This window comes from Petromyzon marinus, unplaced genomic scaffold (genome assembly GCF_048934315.1).
Source record: "Petromyzon marinus isolate PM22_M1 ecotype Great Lakes invasive population unplaced genomic scaffold, UKy_Petmar_22M1.pri1.0 PM_G_Scaffold_2, whole genome shotgun sequence".
Taxonomy (NCBI): Eukaryota; Metazoa; Chordata; class Hyperoartia; order Petromyzontiformes; family Petromyzontidae; genus Petromyzon; species Petromyzon marinus.
In genome coordinates this window covers 5,578,702-5,599,701 of record NW_027422761.1, presented here as the reverse complement: position 1 = coordinate 5,599,701, position 21,000 = coordinate 5,578,702, and the positions used below count along the sequence as shown (strand labels likewise).

Genomic DNA, 21,000 nt, shown 5'->3' with positions numbered 1-21,000 from the left:
CACACACAGAGTGTACACACACAGAGAAAGGGACGTGGCGTGAACACCTACACACACTCAGTGTACACACACACAGAGTGTACACACACAGAGAAAGGGACGTGGCGTGAACACCTTCTGCCTATAAACAAACAGCAGCAGCAGCAGTGGCTGTGAAGGTGTTGATCTGACTGGTGTCAGAACATCACAACAACAACCACCACCACCAGGGTGATGGGGGGTGGTGGTGAAGGGTGGTGGTTAAGGGTGATGGGGGTTGTGGTGGGGGTTGTGGTGGGGGTGGTGGTGGGGGTTGTGGTGGAGGGTGGTGGGGTGGTGGTGGGGGGTGGTGAAGGGTGGTGGGGGGGGGGAGGACTCCCCGGGACTGCCAAGTGTACACACACACACAGTGTATACACACACAATGTACACACACAGTATACACACACACAGTGTACACACACACAGTGTACATACAGACACTATACACACACACAGTGTACACACAGACACTGTACACACACGGTGGACACACACACAGTGTACACGCACACAGTGTATACACAGTGTACACACACACAATACACACACACACAGTGTACACACAGTGTACACACACACACAGTGTATACACACAGTGTATACACACACACAGTGTACACACACACAGTATATACACACAGTGTACACACACACAGTGTATACACACACAGTGTACACACACAGTGTACACACACATAGTGTATACACACATAGTGTATACACAATAATGTCCACGTTGTTGTTGTAGCTGAGCCCACGCACCCAAGGGAGGGAGCAATGGAAAATGAATCTAAATCAACTTAAACTCCAATCCCGCTCTGTGACGTCACCACTCAGCATTACTTCATCGGCGTGAACCGCCAGGGGGAGGTGTACCTCGATAGTGACGTCATGTCACCAAGGTATTCACCCCTCCCCCGTCCACCGCGCTCCTGAGCATGACGTCATCTCCGCGTGGGTTACTGCCGATATCGTTCCAGTGCCAATCCTTATTTGGGCAAAGCTACGCCCAGTAACTGGCGGCTCATTAACATAATGTGTTCGTTAAAGCCGTCGCGAGTTTATTGCGACGGGTTCAGCACTCACGACGTAACGGACGGCCACATTAGCATAATTTATTCATTCTTTAATTTATTTATTTACGGAGCTGCTCATTGTGGGAGGAGCGTGTCTCGTACCCCGAAAGTGACGTCACGTCACCTGCTGCCGCGTGACCGCACGAGGTAACAGGAAGCTATCGCTTCCTGCACTGAAATCCGATGTGAGAAATTCTCATTGCGATTGTGGTTGTTGTGGTGGTTGTTGTGGTGGTGGTTGTTGTTGCTTACCAAGGTAGAGCCTCTCTCTCTCAGGGATGTCAGTTGAGTAGCAGCGAGCACAGGAATCGATGTCCAGGTTGGAACTTTACAACGCGGGGCCTAGCCACGCGGGGCCTTGCCTCTTGCCCTCGCCTGATTGCGTTTACTTTAATTATCTCGCTTAAGTTTAATTTGTCTTCACCCGGCTCGCCACTTTGTAACTTTGTTTTATTGTCAATATTCACGCAGTTTTTATTTTTTTCACCAGGCCAAGCCCGCTTGAGCTGCTATACCGCTCTTGTTATCAGAAGCAACCTGCCCACAACAATACAAGGTGAGGCTTTGTCAACGTGTGTGAATGTTTTGACTTAAAGCTTTGGTGACTGCAGGAATTATTATTCTTGGTTCTTTCGGTAAAGTCACGTAGATAGAAAATTAAATATAACAATAAAATAAATGAATAATTCCAAATAAAGAAAAGCAACTCACGTCGTTTTGATCGCAACACAAGTAGTCTTTATTTAATGTAATTGTATTATCAGTTATTGTTATTTTCTATCTACGTAACTTTACCGAAAGAAACAAGAATACGTGTGTCAATGTCTATCGGTCAAAGACGCTAAACGGAGTGACGCGCAAACTCCAAATATACAGCAGGCGTCAGGGTCGGGATCGAACCCACGACTTCCTGTTTACCCGGTGAGGTAGTTAACATCTCACCAGTTAGTCTCGGCTATGTTCATTGATCCTCGATTAATTACTTGGTGTAGTGAGGAAGCATTAATGCCGAGCAGATGAAGGTGGCCAGAAATGATTCTAGACACGCCACTGCCAGTGTGTGACAGTGTCAAGTTTGTGTTTGAAGTAAAGTCTATTAACTCTATTGAACACGGAAGTTATATCAAAACAATAGTTTATTTTTGTTTTCCTCTGGAACTCTTTGTAAGAATGGAAACAGGATGTGAACACAGAACACACATTCAGCTGAAGTCGGAACTGTTCATCCCCAGCATTCAAGGACATCTGAGCCTGGATTCACACCTCTAAGTTGCGATTGAACATTAATTTATGCATAACACAAATGGTATTGTTTTCAACACCCTTTGCTATGTCAGCTGAATTTAGCTCTTATAAATATTCCTTTTGTAGCCAGACAGCCAAAATTGTGTACTCGGAGTTTTGAGTTAACATTCATTTTGAAGATACGAAGACTTCCAGGCATGTTTATAACCATTTTCCCTCTCATTGTGTGCCATAACAGCCCTGTGATGAATTTGGGAAACTTTTTCACTACATGAATATATAAATAAGTATAGACGTTTAAGTCACATGTGACTGTATATATGCATTTCTCTGTGCCTTGATACTGACGTGAAGATGGTGTGGATATTCTTATTTTTTGTCTGCAGCTGACGCTGGTCTGATGGAGCAAAGGCCCTCAGCACAGCAGCTCGGTACGACAAGTCAACAATGCGACCAGCGTGCATACAGCACGGATCGGACTGGAAATTTGACACAGCACCAGAGAACTCACACAGGAGAGAAACCCTTCAAGTGCACTGTGTGTGACAAGGCATTTTCATGGCCATCAGTTCTTGAGACCCACCAGAGAACACACACAGGAGAGAAACCCTTCAAGTGCACTGTGTGGGAAGGCATTTTCACAGTCACCTACTCTTGTAAAACACCAGAGAACACACACGGGAGAGAAACCCTTCAAGTGCACTGTGTGTGGGGAGGCATTTTCACATTCATATAATCTTAAAGTACACCAGAGAACACACACAGGAGAGAAACCCTTCAAGTGCAGTGTGTGTGGGAAGGCGTTTGCACATTCATCTGCTCTTGTAGTACACCAGAGAACACACACGGGAGAGATACCCTTCAAGTGTACTCTGTGCAGGCAGATGTTTGCAAATTCATCAAATCTTCAAGTACACCAGAGAACACAAGCATCAGAAGATCCACAAGGAGTGGAGTCTGAAATCAGCTTGTGAAAGTCAAAGTGCTGCCATGAGCCCATCCCTCATGAAACAGTAACCGGAAATCCCAGCTTGGACACTTTTAAAGTTATCAAGGTGAAATATGAAGAGGTGAAGGTGAAGAGGGAAGAAGTGATGGTGAAGAGCAAAGAAGTGAAGGTAAAATGTGAAGATGAAGATTCAACTCCAAAATGGGACCTTCACATCGGAAAGCAGGAGGAGAATTCTGACTGAGGCAGAGCGAGGCAACTCCCAGCAGTTTGTGGAAGTGGAGGTGTGGGTGGACTTCCTCCGAGACAATCCAAAGTCAAGTGGAGACCCGGTAGATGTGTAAGCCAGAGACGATGTCACTCCAATAGATGCACCTTTGTCAGAGGCCTTTAATGACAAGAATGTGAAGTTGAACACTCAGCTCCTAGGTTCAACTTGCAGAGTAAGAGTGGCCAGTCTTTGTGGACCTGTGGGTTGGGTCAATCTCTCACCAGGAGCGAGAACCAATAAGCTCCCAAGCATTCACGATGTTCTAATGATAATTGCTTTTACATGGTGCTTACTTAATCGCCTCGGCAACTCGGAGTTTTGTATCTCGTCTGAAACTCTCGAAGAGCATCCCCAAGTAGCAGCTGTCCCTGTGTGGCACAGGGTGGTGGCCCTGTACCGGCCTGCATGTGGACAAGAGCCTGTCAGTAGGGGGCGATGATTGATGCGTCATCTCAGTTGTGTAGTTTGTAGGCAATCTTTATTCGAAGCTTTCGTGACTGCAGGAATCCACACTCTTGAGTTATTTCGGTAAAGTCACCACGTGGGTAGAAACATAACGGATCACGGCGTTTAGATCACAACACGCATAATCGTCATCAGGTGGGACAACCACAGAAATAGAAACTGCTGAAGTAGTAGGTGCCTACTCCAGCAGTTTCTTCTCATTGCTGCTGTGCTTGTCCCACCTGATGACGATTGCTTGTGTTGCCATCGAAACGCCGTGATTTATTGTTTGTAGCGTAATGTTTAAAATTTGCTACATTTTGACTCAGACGCCAGCATGCAACGGCCTATTCGTTTTGAATGACGCAACAATAGTACTGTGTACATCCACTGTTAAGCAGACGGTGCGTATTTGTAAAATAACTTCTTGTTAATACGATGTAACGTGATGCAGTCAATTTCGCTGCAGTAATCCAATGTTAATATGCCCGTCAATGATTTAGAATGAATACCGTGTCTGATTGTGCGTGTACATGTAACATTTTGTATGAGGAACAAACATTGAATAAGTGATGTTAGGACAAAGTGTGTGTGTGTTTTGGAAGTAACCTGTACAGAGAACTCAGGTGAGACCCGTTGTTCTTGTGATACAGGTCAAAGGGTACTTTTGTGTTTCACGAAGCATCTGCCTCGGGAGCAACTCATCGTCTTTGAAATAGGGAGCACGCTCGGATCATTCATCAGTTACAAGGCATACCACTTGAAAGTTACACGTATAGGAGGAGGTACATTCTCTACAACACGAATTGTAGTTTTGTCTTACGTGTTATCGTAGATTTTGTCTAACTGGGACTAGAAATGCTCCTTGCTGATTCACGTCTGGATGTTCGTAACCATCGGTTGAAGCAAACCCCACTGCTGTTGAGACGCTGTGCATCATTTAATGGTCCAACACATTGACGGCCTTCAGGCCAGGAAAGTCACAACATTTGCACACGAAGGACGCATTCACATAAGCACCCCATGCTCCGTTTTGAAGTTTTAAAATGGAACATCTTTGAATTGTGTTGTGTTTTGAATTAGATGATTTTATTTCTTCATTAAAAGCTTGTATCAATTTACATCTGGAAGACTTCATTGAAAAGGACATTTCGTGTGAATTTTCTCTCGTCATTAAGTAGATGGCCTTGCCGGGGGTTCGGTTCAATGCGGACACAAAGTGTACACACAGTGTACACACACAGTATACACACACAGTGTACACACACACAGTGTACACGCACTGTACACACAGTGTACACACACAGTATACACACAGTATACACACAGTGTACACACAGTGTACACACACAGTGTACACAAACAGTGTACACACACAGTGTACACACAGTGTACACACACAGTGTACACACAGTGTACACACACAGTGTACACAAACAGTGTACACACACAGTGTACACACAGTGTGTGTACACACTGTATACACATAATGTATACACAGTGTACACACACAGCGTATACACAGTGTACACAAACAGTGTACACACAGTGTACACACACACAGTGTACACACAGTGTACACACAGTGCACACACTGTACACACAGTGAAACAGTGATACAGTGTACAGACAGTGTACACACACACAGTGTACACACACACACAGTGTACACACACGCACAGTGACACAGTGACACAACAACAATCGCCATTCGCCACTAAGTGGCGGTGACGTCACCACGAAGCTTGTGCCAGGCAGTGACACACACAGTGACAGTGACACACACAGTGACAGTGACACACAGTGACACACAGTGTATACACATAGTGTACATACACACAGTGTACACACACAGTTTATACACATAGTGTACACACACACAGTGTACACACACACAGTGTACACACACACACAGTGTATACACAATAATGTCCACGTTGTAGCTGAGCTCACACACCCAAGGGAGGGAGCAATGGAAAATGAATCTAAATAAACTTAAACTTCAACTCTGTGACGTCACCACTCTGCATTACCTCATTGGCGTGAAACGCCAGGGTAAGGTGTACCTCGCTAGTGACGTCATGTCACCAAGGTATTCATCCCTCCCCCGTCCACCGCGCTCTTGAGCGTGACGTCACCTCCGCTCGGGTCACTGCCGATATCGTTCCAGTGGCAATCCTTATTTGGGCAAAGCTACGCCCAGTGACTGGTGGCTCATTAACATAATATATTCGTTAAAGCCGTCGCGAGTTTATTGCGACGGGTTCAGCGCCCACGCCCCCATCGCTCGACATATGGGCCGGCCTCATTAACATAATTTATTCAATTTTGATTTAAAGCTTTCGTGACTGCAGTAATTCATATTCTTAGTTTTTTCGGTAAAGTCACGTTGAAGAGAAACAACAAAATAATAAAATATATAAAACAATAAAAAATTCTCACGATGTTTCGACCATAACTCAAACGGTCGTCTTCAGGTGTGTTGGTTCGCATAAATTTATTTTTAAATAAAATCCGTGATCTGGTTCCGTCTGTAAAAGACGTGATTCCGGACATACAATACCCTGGTGTCTACAAACTAAGTTGCCTCTGTGGTAGTAGTTACATTGGAGAAACCAAACGCCATGTCTCGGACCGCATTCGTGAACACAAAGCAGACCTTAAACACGGTAGGACCAACACCTCGGCCGTGGCAGATCATTGTTCTAATTCAGTAGGCTCACATGCCATTGACTTTTCCAAGACAGAGGTTCTTTGTAAGCCATCTGGCTTCCATGAGAGATTCGTTCATGAGGCTATCCACATATACAAGCACAGAGACAATTTCAAGATGGATTCTATCTTAGCAATCATTGGAAAGATTTGATAAACCATTTCAGGTCTTAATTGATTGTTCACGCTTACAGTGGCTTTCAGACAGCATACATTATAAAAAATTTCGTCTCCCCCCTCCTCTTTTCAGAATATAGATGGACTAGTCCTGGGTAAACTGCCAAATCGTTGCGCGTGGCGCTAACGTTTTTTTTATAAATAAATAAATGCGCCGTTTAAAAATAAATTTATGCGAACCAACACACCTGAAGACGACCGTTTGAGTTATGGTCGAAACGTCGTGATAATTTTTTATTGTTTTATATATATTTTATTATTTTGTTGTTTCTCTTCAACGTGACTTTACCGAAAAAACTAAGATTATAATTTATTCAGTTACAGAGCCGCTCGTGGGAGGGAAGTGACGTCATGCTACTTCCTGCAGTCGCGAGGCAACAGGAAGCTGCCGTGCGCGCGCTTGCACTGAAATCCGAGGTGAGAAATTCTCATCGTTGTGGTGGTGGTGGTTGTGGTTGTGGTGGTTGTTGTTGTTGTTTACCAAGGTAGAGCCTCGCTCTCTCTCGTAGGGATGTCAGTTGAGTAGCAGCGAGCATGGGAATCGATGTCCAGGTTTGAACTTTACAACGCGGGGCCTAGCCACGCGGGGCCTTGCCTCCTTCCCTCGCCTGATTGCGTTTACTTTAATTATCTCGCTTAATCTTCTTTGGTTCTTTCGGTAAAGTCACGTAGAATGATAATAAAATAATAAAATTGATAAAATAAAATAACACAATAATATTCTCACGACGTTTCGGCCACAACACAAGCGGCCTTCATCAGGTGAAGGGGGGCGAGACTGTCTGGTAGGACAGCGCTGTCCTACCAGACAGTCTCGCCCCCCTTCAGGACAGCGCTGTCCTACCAGACAGTCTCGCCCCCCTTCACCTGATGAAGGCTGCTTGTGTTGTGGCCGAAACGTCGTGAGAATATTATTGTGTTATTTTATTTTATCAATTTTATTATTTTATTATCATTCTACGTGATTTTACCGAAAGAACCAAAGAAGATGAATCATTGCAGTCACGAAAGCTTTATCTCGCTTAAGTTTAATTTGTCTTCACCTGGCTCGCCACTTTGTAACTTTGTTTTATTGTAAATATTCACGCAGTTTTTATTTTCTTTTGTTACCAGGCCAAGCCCGCTTGAGCTGCTATACCGCTCTTGTTATCAGAAGCGACCTGCCCACAACAACAGAAGGTGAGGCTTTGTCAACGTGTGTGAATGTTTTGACTTTAAACTTTGGTGACTGCAGGAATTAATATTCTTGGTTCTTTCGGTAAAGTCACGTAGATAGAAAATAAAAGAAAAATAAAAAAAAAATTATTTTTTAACTGAAGCAAAAAACCCCACAACGTTTCTATGGCAACATTAATGTTGAAGATGCGAGGGCTTACAGGAATATTTATTACATTTGCCCTCTCATTGCGTGCCATGACAGTGCTGTTTGCACAGTCACACATAGTCACTGTAAGATGTTTCTCTTGGTCGTGTTTTTGTTTTGTCGCTTGTTGTGGTTGCACTCGATTCAAGAGCCGAATGGCTCACGGGACTATAACCAAAATAAATCAAACTGAAAATCAAAAACTGAAACTGCGTGATGAATTTGGGAAAGTTTTTCACTACATCTCCAAATATATATAAAAGGCAAAGTTGTGATTGTGTGTGTTGTCCAAAATGTTTAGCGTACTTCCCGACATGCAACAAACTGGAAATTTGCCATGTGGGTACTTTCCAGACTGTACACCATGCAAACATTATACAAATACACTTTTGTGTTTTTTTGGGGGGGGGAGGGGAGCTCAATAATGTATAGATTTTTTGGACGGCAAGTGAGCTGTGACGCCAAATCTGTCACGTGACCCTCGCATGTGGAAGAGTAACGCATTGTAGTGTAGCGGTTAGCGTTGTCTGTGTCTGTGTGTCTGTGTGTGTATCTGTGTGTGTCTGTGTGTGTGTCTGTGTGTGTGTATCTGTGTGTGTCTGTGTGTGTGTGTCTGTGTGTGGAAGCGTAACTCATTGTAGTGTAGCGGTTAGCGATACGCCGCGCTACGAACCCGGTGACCCTAGTTCGATTCCCGCTCACGGCCACCACCGGTGACGATTATTTGAACCGCTTCTGGGCCTCTCCTAGGTCGACTCAGCCTCAAACGAGTAACTGTTGTGGTGTGGACATCGCCACTGGGGAGACAAAGGCGGCCGGACGTGGTGGATCCAAGTCCCGGGCGAAGCCGGGTAGTACAGCTAGTCATGAATACATAAATGAATATAGACGTGTAAGTCACGTGTGACTGTTTATATTCATTCCTCCATGGCTCGTTACTGACGTGTAGATGGTGTGGATATTCTTATTTTCTGTCTGCAGCTGACGCTGGTCTGATGGAGCAAATGCACTCAGCACAGCAGCTCGGTACGACAAGTCAACAATGCGACCAGCGTGCATACGGCACGGATCGGACTGGAAATTTGACACAGCACCAGAGCACTCGCACAGGAGAGAAACCCTTCAAGTGCACTGTGTGTGACAAGGCATTTTCAGATTCATTGACTCTTAAAAAACACCAGAGAACACACACGGGAGAGAAACCCTTCAAGTGCAGTGTGTGTGTGAAGACATTTTCAGATTCATTTGCTCTTAAAACACACCAGAGAACACACACGGGAGAGAAACCCTTCAAGTGCAGTGTGTGTGGGAAGGCATTTCCAGATTCATCTAATATAAAAAAACACCAGAGAACACACACGGGAGAGAAACCCTTCAGGTGCAGTGTGTGTGGGAAGACATTTTCAGATTCATCTACTCTTAAAACACACCAGAGAACACACACAGGAGAGAAACCCTTCAAGTGCAGTGTGTGTGGAAAGGCATTTTCAGATTCATCTCATCTTAAAAGACACCAGAGAACACACACAGGAGAGAAACCCTTCAAATGCAGTGTGTGTGGGAAGACATTTTCAGATTCATCTACTCTTAAAACACACCAGAGAACACACACAGGAGAGAAACCCTTCAAGTGCAGTGTGTGTGGGAAGGCATTTTCAGATTCATCTACTCTTAAAAAACACCAGAGAACACACACGGGAGAGAAACCCTTCAGGTGCAGTGTGTGTGGGAAGGCATTTCCAGATTCATATAATATAAAAAAAACACCAGAGAACACACACGGGAGAGAAACCCTTCAAATGCACTGTGTGTGGGAAGACATTTTCAGATTCATCTACTCTTAAATCACACCAGAGAACACACACGGAAGAGAAACCCTTCAGGTGCAGTGTGTGTGGGAAGACATTTTCAGATTCATCTACTCTTAAAAAACACCAGAGAACACACACAGGAGAGAAACCCTTCAAGTGCAGTGTGTGTGGGAAGACATTTTCAGATTCATCTACTCTTAAAAAACACCAGAGAACACACACGGGAGAGAAACCCTTCAGGTGCAGTGTGTGTGGGAAGGCATTTTCACAGTCATCTGCTCTTAAAACACACCAGAGAACACACACGGGAGAGAAACCCTTCAAGTGCAGTGTGTGTGGGAAGACATTTTCAGATTCATCTGCTCTTAAAACACACCAGAGTACACACACGGGAGAGAAACCCTTCAAGTGCAGTGTGTGCGGGAAGGCATTTGCACATTCATCAAATCTTCAAGTACACCAGAGAACACAGAAGCATCAGAAGATCCACAAGGAGCGGAGTCTGAAATCAGCTTGTGAAAGTCAAAGTGCCGCAATGAGCCCATCCCTCATGAAACACGAACCGGAAGAAAATCCCAGCTTGGACACTTTTAAAGGTATCGAGGTGAAATTTGAAGAAGTGATGGTGAAGAGGGAAGATGTGAAGATGAAGAGGGAAGAAGTGACGGTGAAGAGTGAAGAAGTGAAGGTGAAATATGAAGAGGTGATGGTGATATGTGAAGAAGTGAAGGTGAAATGTGAAGAAGTGAAGGTGAAATGTGAAGAAGTGATGGTGAAGAGGGAAGAAGTGAAGGTGAAATGTGAAGATGAATATTCAACTCCAAAATGGGACCTTCACATCGATGGAGGCAACGTGAAGCAGGAGGAGAATTCTGACTGTGAGGCAGAGCGAGGCAACTCCCAGCAGTTTGTGGAAGTGGAGGTGTGGGTGGACTTCCTAGACAATACAAAGTCAAGTGGCGACCCGGTAGATGTGTAAGCTTGAGATGATGTCGCTACAATGGATGCACCTTTGTCACAGGCCTTTAATGACAAGAACGTGAAGTTGGACACTCAGTTGCTAGGTTCAACCTGCAGAGTAAGGGCGGCCAGTCTTTGTGGACCTGTGGGTTGGGTAGATCTTTAACCAGGAGCGAGAGACAATAAGCCCCCAAGCATTCACTATGTTATAATAATTGCATTTACACGGTACTTGCTTAACCCCCTCAGCAACTCGGAGTTTAGTGTCTCGTCTGAAACACTCGGAAGAGCAACCCCAAGTAGCAGCTGCCCCTGTGTGGCACAGGGTGGTGGCCCTGCACCAGCCTGCATGTGGACAAGAGCCTGTCAGTAGGGGGCGATGATGCGTTATCTCAGTTGTGTAGTTTGTAGGTAATGTTTAGAATTTGCTACATTTTCACTCAGACGCCAGCATGCAATGGCCTACTCGTTTTGAATGACACAATAATGGTTTACATACACTGAAGCAGACTGTGCAACTTTTTTTAAAAAGCTTCTTGTTAATACGATGTATCGTGATGCAGTATATTTAACTGCAGTAATCAAATTTTGTTAATATGCCTGTCAATAATTTAGAATGAATACTTATTTGATTTTGTGCATACTTGTAACATTTGATCTGTAAGGGTCAAACATTGAATAAGTGATGTTAGGACAAAGTGTGTGTGTGTGTTTGAAAGTAACCTGTACAGAGAACTCAGGTGAGACCCGTTGTTCTTGTGATACAGGTCGAACGGTGTTTTTGTGTTCCACGAAGCATCTGGAGCAACGCATTGTCTTTGAAATAGGGAGCACGCTCGGATCATTAATCAGTTACAAGGCATACCACTTGAAAGTTACACGTATAGGAGGAGGTACATTCTCTACAACACGAATTATAGTATTGTCTTACGTGTTGAGGCCACGTGATATGTCGAAGGCTCTCTGCCAGCTGACAGGACAGACCCAAGTTGCCATGTGCTCAATAAGATGACTGACAGGCACCACTGCACCGACTTGGTGTGGTAGACGCTCCGCTCGTAGTCGTGAGCGTCGCTCATCCGCCCTCCGTTACTGGAGGGCGACTGCCTCCAACTGCCCAGCAGCGTGCTTCACGAGCCTCCTCCACAGAGGCAGATCTTGACACCGCTGGTACCGGTCATCGGCAAGTCCACTCAGCTCCACATCTTTATGTACAGCATCAGTCCATACATCTTTAAGAGGGTTATCGAAATGCCATGCAACAGACAGATGGGCAGATATGAACGAACAGAGCTAATGCATGAACATCTCAACCTTGGTTGGAAAGCGTTAAAAAGGAATGTCTTATTTGACCTGAACTGCATATTGTTTGATTTGAGTTAAGGACAATAAAAAAACTAATACAGAGATCGTGCACTCACATCAGTCTGGGTTAGCGCGTGAGAGGACCTCCTGTAATACTATGATCTTACCAGATACGGAGACAAATTGGCATTAATGCAGATTTGAGGCTATGCGGATGGTTTTGAACCCAATGCACCCTTCAATGGTAATGCACATAATAGAGACATGCTTTGTTCACTTTTCTAAACCCATGCTTTTAAAATAATCTCAAGCAATTTTCTCTGCCAGTCATGTTGCCTGATCTTTTTGCACTCACACAAAGACAAAGATCCCCCATATAGCCTTAACAGACTGTAGGAGCAAGTGCTGTTAGCGAGCACCTATGAAGGCCAGAACGGTACACGAGGTGGTGGGTGGCCAGCACCACGCCCGACCGCCTTTGTCTCCCTAGTGGCAATGTTTACACACTGTACCAGGTACTCACACACACACACATAAAGAGCCCCTGTACAGCCTTCAACAGACTGCTGGGGCAAGTGCTGTTGGTGAGCTCCTATAAACGCCGGCACGCACGGCACTCGAGGGGGAGGGTGGCCAACACTGCACCGGGCCGCCTTTGTCTCCCCTGATATTTGCACACCACACTAGGAAGTCATTCAAGACTACATCGATGTAGGGAAAACCCAGGACTGGTTTAAATATCTGCCACTGTTGTGTCTCATGAGCAGGAATCCAATTTGGGTCACCGAGTTTCGGAGTGCAGTGCGATAGCCACTAAATTACCGCTCCCCACTCGTACACAACGACAAGAACAAAGATCCCCGGTAGAGCATTAGCAGACTCTAGGGGCAAGTGCTGTTAGCGAGCACCTATGAAGGATGGCACGGCACACGTGGGGGGTGGGTAGCCAGCACCGCGCCCGGCCGCCTTTGTTTCCCGAGTGGCGATGCTCACATCACACGAAGTACTCATTTTTAGGCTGAGACGACCTAAGGAAGGCCCAGGACCGGTTCAGATAATCGTCACTGGCGATGTTGGCCGTGAGCGGGAAACGAACCCGGGTCTCCGGGTTCGTAGCGCAGCGTAGCGCTAACCGCTGCCCTACCGCTCGTACAAAGATACGTTTAAACACGCGCACGCAAATACACATTCTGTTTGACTAACACTTCTTTCAAACCTTACGTAGCCAAACATTTCCATTGTACAGTTTCTGGATAATGTCTGGAATTAACCACAATTTTGACTGTGACACCAGCATGCAATGACCTGTGCGTTGTGAGTGACACAATACTCTGTTTTACATCCGCCGTGAAGCAGAACAGCGCATGTTGTGGTGAATGTTACTGGGGTAGCCAGGTGTGCCTCTCGGATTTGAACTTTGAACCTCTGCAACAAATAGAGAATGCGCTACCATATTCCTGGTTCTTTCGGTAAAGTCACGTAGATAGAAAACAAAAAATAAACAATAAAAGATTAAAAAGATGCAAATAAATAAAAAATAATACATTTTTTAAAATAAATTGATGAGAAGATGCCATGGGTCGACTGACTGAGATGACTGGCCAATGCTCCGCCTTTGCCCTCCACTACACACACACACATAGTGTGTGTGTGTACGTATACATAATAATGTCCACGTTGCTGAGTTCACACACCCAAGGGAGGGGGCAATGGAAAATTAATCTAAATCAACTTAAACTCCATCCCCGCTCTGTGACGTCACCACTCAGCATGACCTCATCGCCATGAAGTGTTAGCGGGAGGTGTACCTCGCTAGTGACGTCATGTCACCAAGGTATTCACGCTACCCCCAACCCCGTCCACAGCGCTCTTGAGCGTGACGTCACCTCCGCTTGGTCACTGCCGATATCAATCCAGTGGCAATCCTTATTTGGCCAAAGGTACGCCCAGTGACTGGCGGTCATTAACATAATGTATTTGTTGAAACCGTCGAGTGTTCATTGCGACGGGTTCAGCAGCCACGCCCCATCCCATGGACATATGGCCTGGACTCATTAACATAATTTATTCTGTTACAGAGCCGCTCCTTATGGGAGGGGCGTGTCTCTTACCCCGGAAGTGACGTCATGTTAGCTGATTTACGCGCGTGACGTCGCGAGGTAACAGGAGGCTGCCGATCCACGCTTGCACTGAAATCCGAGGTGAGAAATTCTCATGGTGGTGGTGGTTGTTGTGGTGGTGGTGGTTGTTGTTTACCAAGGTAGAGCCTCTCTCTCTCGTAGGGATGTCAGTTGAGTAGCAGCGAGCATGGGAATCGATGTCCAGGTTGGAACTTTACAACGCGGGGCCTAGCCACGCGGGGCCTTGCCTCCTGCCCTCGCCTGATTGCATTCGCTTTAATTATCTCGCTTAAGTTTAATTTGTCTTCACCCGGCTCGCCACTTTGTAACTTTGTTTTATTGTAAATATTCACGCAGTTTTTATTTTCTTTTGTTAGCAGGCCAAGCCCGCTTGAGCTGCTATACCGCTCTTGTTATCAGAAGCGACCTGCCCACAACAACACAAGGTGAGGCTTTGTCAACGTGTGTGAATGTTTTGACTTAAAACTTTGGTGACTGCAGGAATTAATATTCTTGGTTCTTTTGGTAAAGTCACGTAGATAGAAAATTAAATGAAAATAACAATAAAATAAATGAATAATTCCAAATAAAGCAAAAAAACGTCGTTTTGATCGCAACACAAGTGGTCTTTATTTAATGTAATTGTATTATCAGTTATTGTTATTTTCTATCTACGTAACTTTACCGAAAGAAACAAGAATACGTGTGTCAATGTCTATCGGTCAAAGACGCTCAGCGTAGAGACGCGCAAACTCCAAATATACAGCAGGCGTCAGGGTCGGGATCGAACCCACGACTTCCTGTATACCAGGTGAGGTAGTTAACATCTCACCACGGAGAGAGACACGCAAACTCCAGTTAGCCTCGGCTATGTTCGTTGATCCTCAATTAATTACTTGGTGGAGTGAGGAAGCATTCATGCTGAGCAGATGAAGGTGGCCAGGCATGGTTCTGGACATGCCACCGCCTCTTGACCCGTGCCAGTGTGTGACAGTGTCAAGTTTGTGTTTGCAGTAAAGTCTATGCTAAATTAGCCTGTTATGTAAACCCCTTTGTCAAGGTGCCTCACTTCTCTCAACCAGCTTAAAAGACTCTGCGAATCTTAGCGTTCATTGTAGCTGTGTCATCCCGACAGGTCTGTTCCTTTCACCTGAAGAAGGCCACTTGTGTTGTGGCCGAAACGTCGTGAGAATTTTATTGTTTTACTTTATTATTTTCTCATTCTACGTGACTTTACCAAAAGAACCAAAGAAGATCTATTAACTCTGTTGAACACGGAAGTTATATCAAAACAATAGTTTATTTTTGTTTTCCTCTGGCACTCTTTGTAAGAATGGAAACAGGAGGTGAACACAGCACACACATTCAGCTGAAGTCGGAACTGTTCATCCCAGCATTTAAGGACATCTGAGCCTGGATTCACACCTCTAAGTTGCGATTGAACATTAATTTATGAATTTCTGCATAACACAAATAGTATTGTTTTCAACACCCTTTGCTAGGTCAGCTGAATTTAGCTTTCATAAATATTCCTTTTGTAGCCAGTCAGCCGAAATTGTGTGCTCGGAGTTTTGGGTGAACATTCATTTTGAAGATACGAGGGCTTCCAGGCATGTTTATAACCATTTGCCCTCTCATTGTGTGCCATAACAGCCTGTGTGATGAATTTGGGAAACGTTTTTACTACATCATGAATATATGAATAAGTATAGACGTGTAAGTCACATGTGACACTATATATGCATTCCTCTGTGCCTCGATACTGTCGTGTAGATGGTGTGGATTTTTTTTCTGTCAGCAGCTGACGCTTCCTCTGACGCTTCCTCTGCAGAATTGGTCTGATGGAGCAAATGCACTCAGCGCAGCTCGGTAGGACAAGGCAACAATGCGACCGGTGTGCATACAGCACGGATTGGACTGGAGATTTCACACGGCACAAGAGAACTCACACGGGAGAGAAACCCTTCAAGTGCACTGTGTGTGGGAAGGCGTTTTTACGGTCATCTGTTGTTAAAAAACACCAGAGAACACACACAGGAGAGAAACCCTTCAAGTGCACAATGTGCGGGAAGGCGTTTGCACAGCCATCACATCTTCAACTACACCAGAGAACACACACGGGAGAGAAACCCTTCAAGTGCAGTGTGTGTGTGAAGGCATTTGCACATTCATCAAATCTGCAAAGACACCAGAGTACACACACGGGAGAGAAACCCTTCAAGTGCACTGTGTGTGGGAAGGCGTTTTTACGGTCATCTGTTGTTAAAAAACACCAGAGAACACACACAGGAGAGAAACCCTTCAAGTGCATTTTGTGCGGGATGATGTTTGCACAGTCATCACATCTTCAAGTACACCAGAGGACACACACAGGAGAGAAACCCTTCAGGTGCACTCTGCAAGAAGGTGTTTGCACATTCATAAAATCTTCAAGTACACCAGAGAACACAGAAGTATCAGAAGATCCGCAAGGAGTGGAGTCTGAAATCGGCTTGTGAAAGTCAAAGTGCCGCAATGAGCCCATCCCTCATGAAACACAAACCGGAAGAAAATCCCAGCGTGGACACTTTTAAAGGTATCGAGGTGAAATATGAAGAGGTGATGGTGAAGAGGGAAGAAGTGATGGTGAAAAGCGAAGAAGTGAAGGTGAAATGTGAAGATGAAGATTCAACTCCAAAATGGGACCTTCACATCGATGGAGGCAACGTGAAGCAGGAAGGAGAATTCTGACTGTGAGGCAGAGTGAGGCAACTCCCAGCAGTTTGTGGAAGTGGAGGTGTGGGTGGACTTCCTCCGAGACAATCCAAAGTCAAGTGGAGACCCGGTAGATGTGTAAGCCAGAGACGATGTCGCTCCAATAGATGCACCTTTGTCAGAGGCCTTTAATGACAAGAATGTGAAGTTGAACACTCAGCTCCTAGGTTCAACTTGCAGAGTAAGAGTGGCCAGTCTTTGTGGACCTGTGGGTTGGGTCAATCTCTCACCAGGAGCGAGAACCAATAAGCTCCCAAGCATTCACGATGTTCTAATGATAATTGCTTTTACATGGTGCTTACTTAATCGCCTCGGCAACTCGGAGTTTTGTATCTCGTCTGAAACTCTCGAAGAGCATCCCCAAGTAGCAGCTGTCCCTGTGTGGCACAGGGTGGTGGCCCTGTACCGGCCTGCATGTGGACAAGAGCCTGTCAGTAGGGGGGGATGATTGATGCGTCATCTCAGTTGTGTAGTTTGTAGGCAATCTTGATTCGAAGCTTTCGTGACTGCAGGAATCCACACTCTTGAGTTCTTTCGGTAAAGTCACCACGTGGGTAGAAACATAACATCACGGCGTTTAGATCACAACACAAGCAATCGTCATCAGGTGGGACAACCACAGCAAGAGAAACTGCTGAAGTAGTAGGCGCCTACTCCAGCAGTTTCCTCTCATTGCTGCTGTGCTTGTCCCACCTGATGACGATTGCTTGTGTTGCCATCGAAACGCCGTGATCTATTATTTGTAGCGTAATGTTTAGAATTTGCTACATTTTGACCCAGACGCCAGCATGCAACGGCCTACTCGTTTTGAATGATGCAACAATAGTACGTTGTACATACACTGTTAAGCAGACGGTGCGTATTTTTAAAATAGCTTCTTGTTAATACGATGTAACGTGATGCAGTCAATTTTGCTGCAGTAATTCAATGTTAATATTCCCGTCAATGATTTAGAATGAATACTTGTCTGATTGTGCGCGTACATGTAACATTTTGTCTGTGAGGGTCAAACATTGAATAAGTGATGTTAGGACAAAGTGTGTGTGTGTGTGTGTTTGGAAGTAACCTGTACAGAGAACTCGGGTGAGACCCGTTGTTCTTGTGATACAGGTCAAAGGGTACTTTTGTGTTTCACGAAGCGTCTGCCTCTGGAGCAACTCATTGTCTTTGAAATAGGTAGCACGCTCGGATCATTAATCAGTTACAAGGCATACCACTTAAAAGTTACACGTATAGGAGGAGGTACATTCTCTACAACACGAATTGTAGTTTTGTCTTACGTGTTGACGTTGATTTTGCCTAACTGGGACTAGAAATGCACCTTGCTGATTCACGTCTGGATGTTCGTACCTATCGGTTGAAGCAAACCCCACTGCTGTTGTTGAGACGCTGTGCACCAATAAGGGTCCAACACATTGACGGCCTTCAGGCCAGGAAAGTCACAACATTTGCACACGAAGGACGCATTCACGCAAGTACCCCATGCTCCGTTTTGAAGTTTTAAAATGAAACATCTTTGAATTGTGTTGTGTTTTGAATTAGATTATTTTATTTCCTCATTAAAAGCTTGTATCAATTTACATCTGGAAGACTTCATTGAAAAGGACATTGCGTGTTAATTTTCTCTCGTCATTAAGTAGATGGCCTTGCCGGGGGTTCACACACACAGTGACACAGTGACACAACAACAACCGCCATTTGCTACTAAGTGGCGGTGACGTCACCACGACGCTTGTGCCAAGCACAGTGACACACACAGTGACACAGTGACACACACAGTGACACACAGTGACACACACTGTATACACATAGTGTACACACAGTGTACACACATAGTGTACACACAGTGACACAGTGACATACACACAGTGACATAACAACCGCCATTCACCACTAAGTGGCGGTGACGTCACCACGCTTGTGCCAGGCACAGTGACACACACACAGTGACACAGTGACACACAGCGACACACAGTGACACAGTGACACACACAGTGTACACACACACAGTGTACACACAGTGTAAACACACGCAGTGTATACACAGTGACACACAGTGTACACACACAGTGTACACACAATGTATATACGTACACAGTGTACATACACACACTGTACACACACAGTGTACACACACAGTGACACACAGTGACACACACAGTGACACAGTGTACACACACATAGTGTACACACACAGTGTACACACACACACAGTGTACACACAGTGTATACACAATAATGTCCACGTTGCTGAACCCACGCACCCAAGGGAGGGAGCAATGGAAAATGAATCGAAATCAACTTAAACTCCAACTCTGTGACGTCACCACTCTGCATTACCTCATCGGTGTGAAACGCCAGGGGGAGGTGTACCTCGCTAGTGACGTCATGTCACCAAGGTGTTCACCCCAACCCCGTCCACAGCGCTCTTGAGCGTGACGTCACCTCCGCTTGGGTCACTGCCGATATCGTTCCAGTGGCAATCCTTATTTGGGCAAAGCTACGCCCAGTACTCTTTGGTTCTATTGGCTAAATTCTAGATTTAAAGCTTTCGTGACTGCTAGGATCCATACTCTTTGGTTCTATTGGGTAAAGTCACGTAGGTGAAAATAAAATAAAAAAATAACAAAAAATCACGACGTTTCGGCCACAACACAAGCGGCCTTCATCAGGTGAAGGGACGAGACTGTCTCTAGGACAGCGCTGGAGTGGAAGAAGCCACGCTTAGATCACGACCTTTAAGCTGTGTGAGAAGAAAAAGACCAAGCGCCTTGACAAAGGAATTAGCATATAATTTAGCATTGAAATGGCTCATTGAAATAGCTAAGTTAAAGTATACACATCCGCAGAGGTACCCCTTGACAAAGGAATTAGCATAAAATTTAGCATTGAAATAGCTGAGTGATTAGCTTGTTAAAGTCAGAGCATATACATTCACCGAGGCACCTAGTACTCATCACGTCCAGTGACTGGTGGCTCATTAACATAATGTATCCGTTAAAGCCGTCGAAAGTTTATTGCGACTGGTTCAGCGCCCACGCCCCCATCCCTCCACATATGGGCCGGCGTCATTAACATAATTTATTCAGTTGGAGAGCAGCTCTTGGGAGGGAAGTGACGTCATACTACTTCCTGCTGTCGCGAGGTAACAGGAAGCTGCCGTGTGCGCGCTTGCACTGAAATCCGAGGTGAGAAATTCTCATCGTTGTTGTGGTGGTGGTTGTGGTGGTGGTTGTGGTGGTTGTTGTTGTTTACCAAGGTAGAGCCTCTCTCTCGTAGGGATGTCAGTTGAGTAGCAGCGAGCATGGGAATCGATGTCCAGGTTGGAACTTTACAGCGCGGGGCCTAGCCACGCGGGGCCTTGCCTCCTGCCCTCGCCTGATTGCGTTTACTTTAATTATCTCGCTTAAGTTTAATTTGTCTTCACCCGGCTCGCCACTTTGTAACTTTGTTTTATTGTAAATATTCACGCAGTTTTTATTTTCTTTTGTTTTCACCAGGCCAAGCCCGCTTGAGCTGCTATACCGCTCTTGTTATCAGAAGCGACCTGCCCACAACAACACAAGGTGAGGCTTTGTCAACGTGTGTGAATGTTTTGACTTAAAACTTTGGTGACTGCAGGAATTAATATTCTTGGTTCTTTCGGTAAAGTCACGTAGATAAAAAATAAAATAAGAAAAATAAAAAAAAAGTAATACACCCACGACGTTTCGATCGCAACACAAGTGGTCTTTATCTTATTGAATTTAATCTGTTATTTTTATTTTCTATCTACGTGACTTTACTGAAAGA

The 21,000-nt window shown here is 45.1% G+C and overlaps 1 long non-coding RNA gene across 1 annotated transcript; it reads left to right on the top strand.

The window, feature by feature from the left end:
* The first annotated feature begins 1,213 nt into the window (after positions 1–1,213).
* On the top strand, positions 1,214–3,647 carry LOC142912384 (uncharacterized). Its single transcript, XR_012934050.1, has 4 exons — positions 1,214–1,282; positions 1,588–1,653; positions 2,267–2,366; positions 2,729–3,647. It is a non-coding gene; the product is annotated as an uncharacterized LOC142912384 (long non-coding RNA).
* Positions 3,648–21,000: the final 17,353 nt, after the last annotated feature.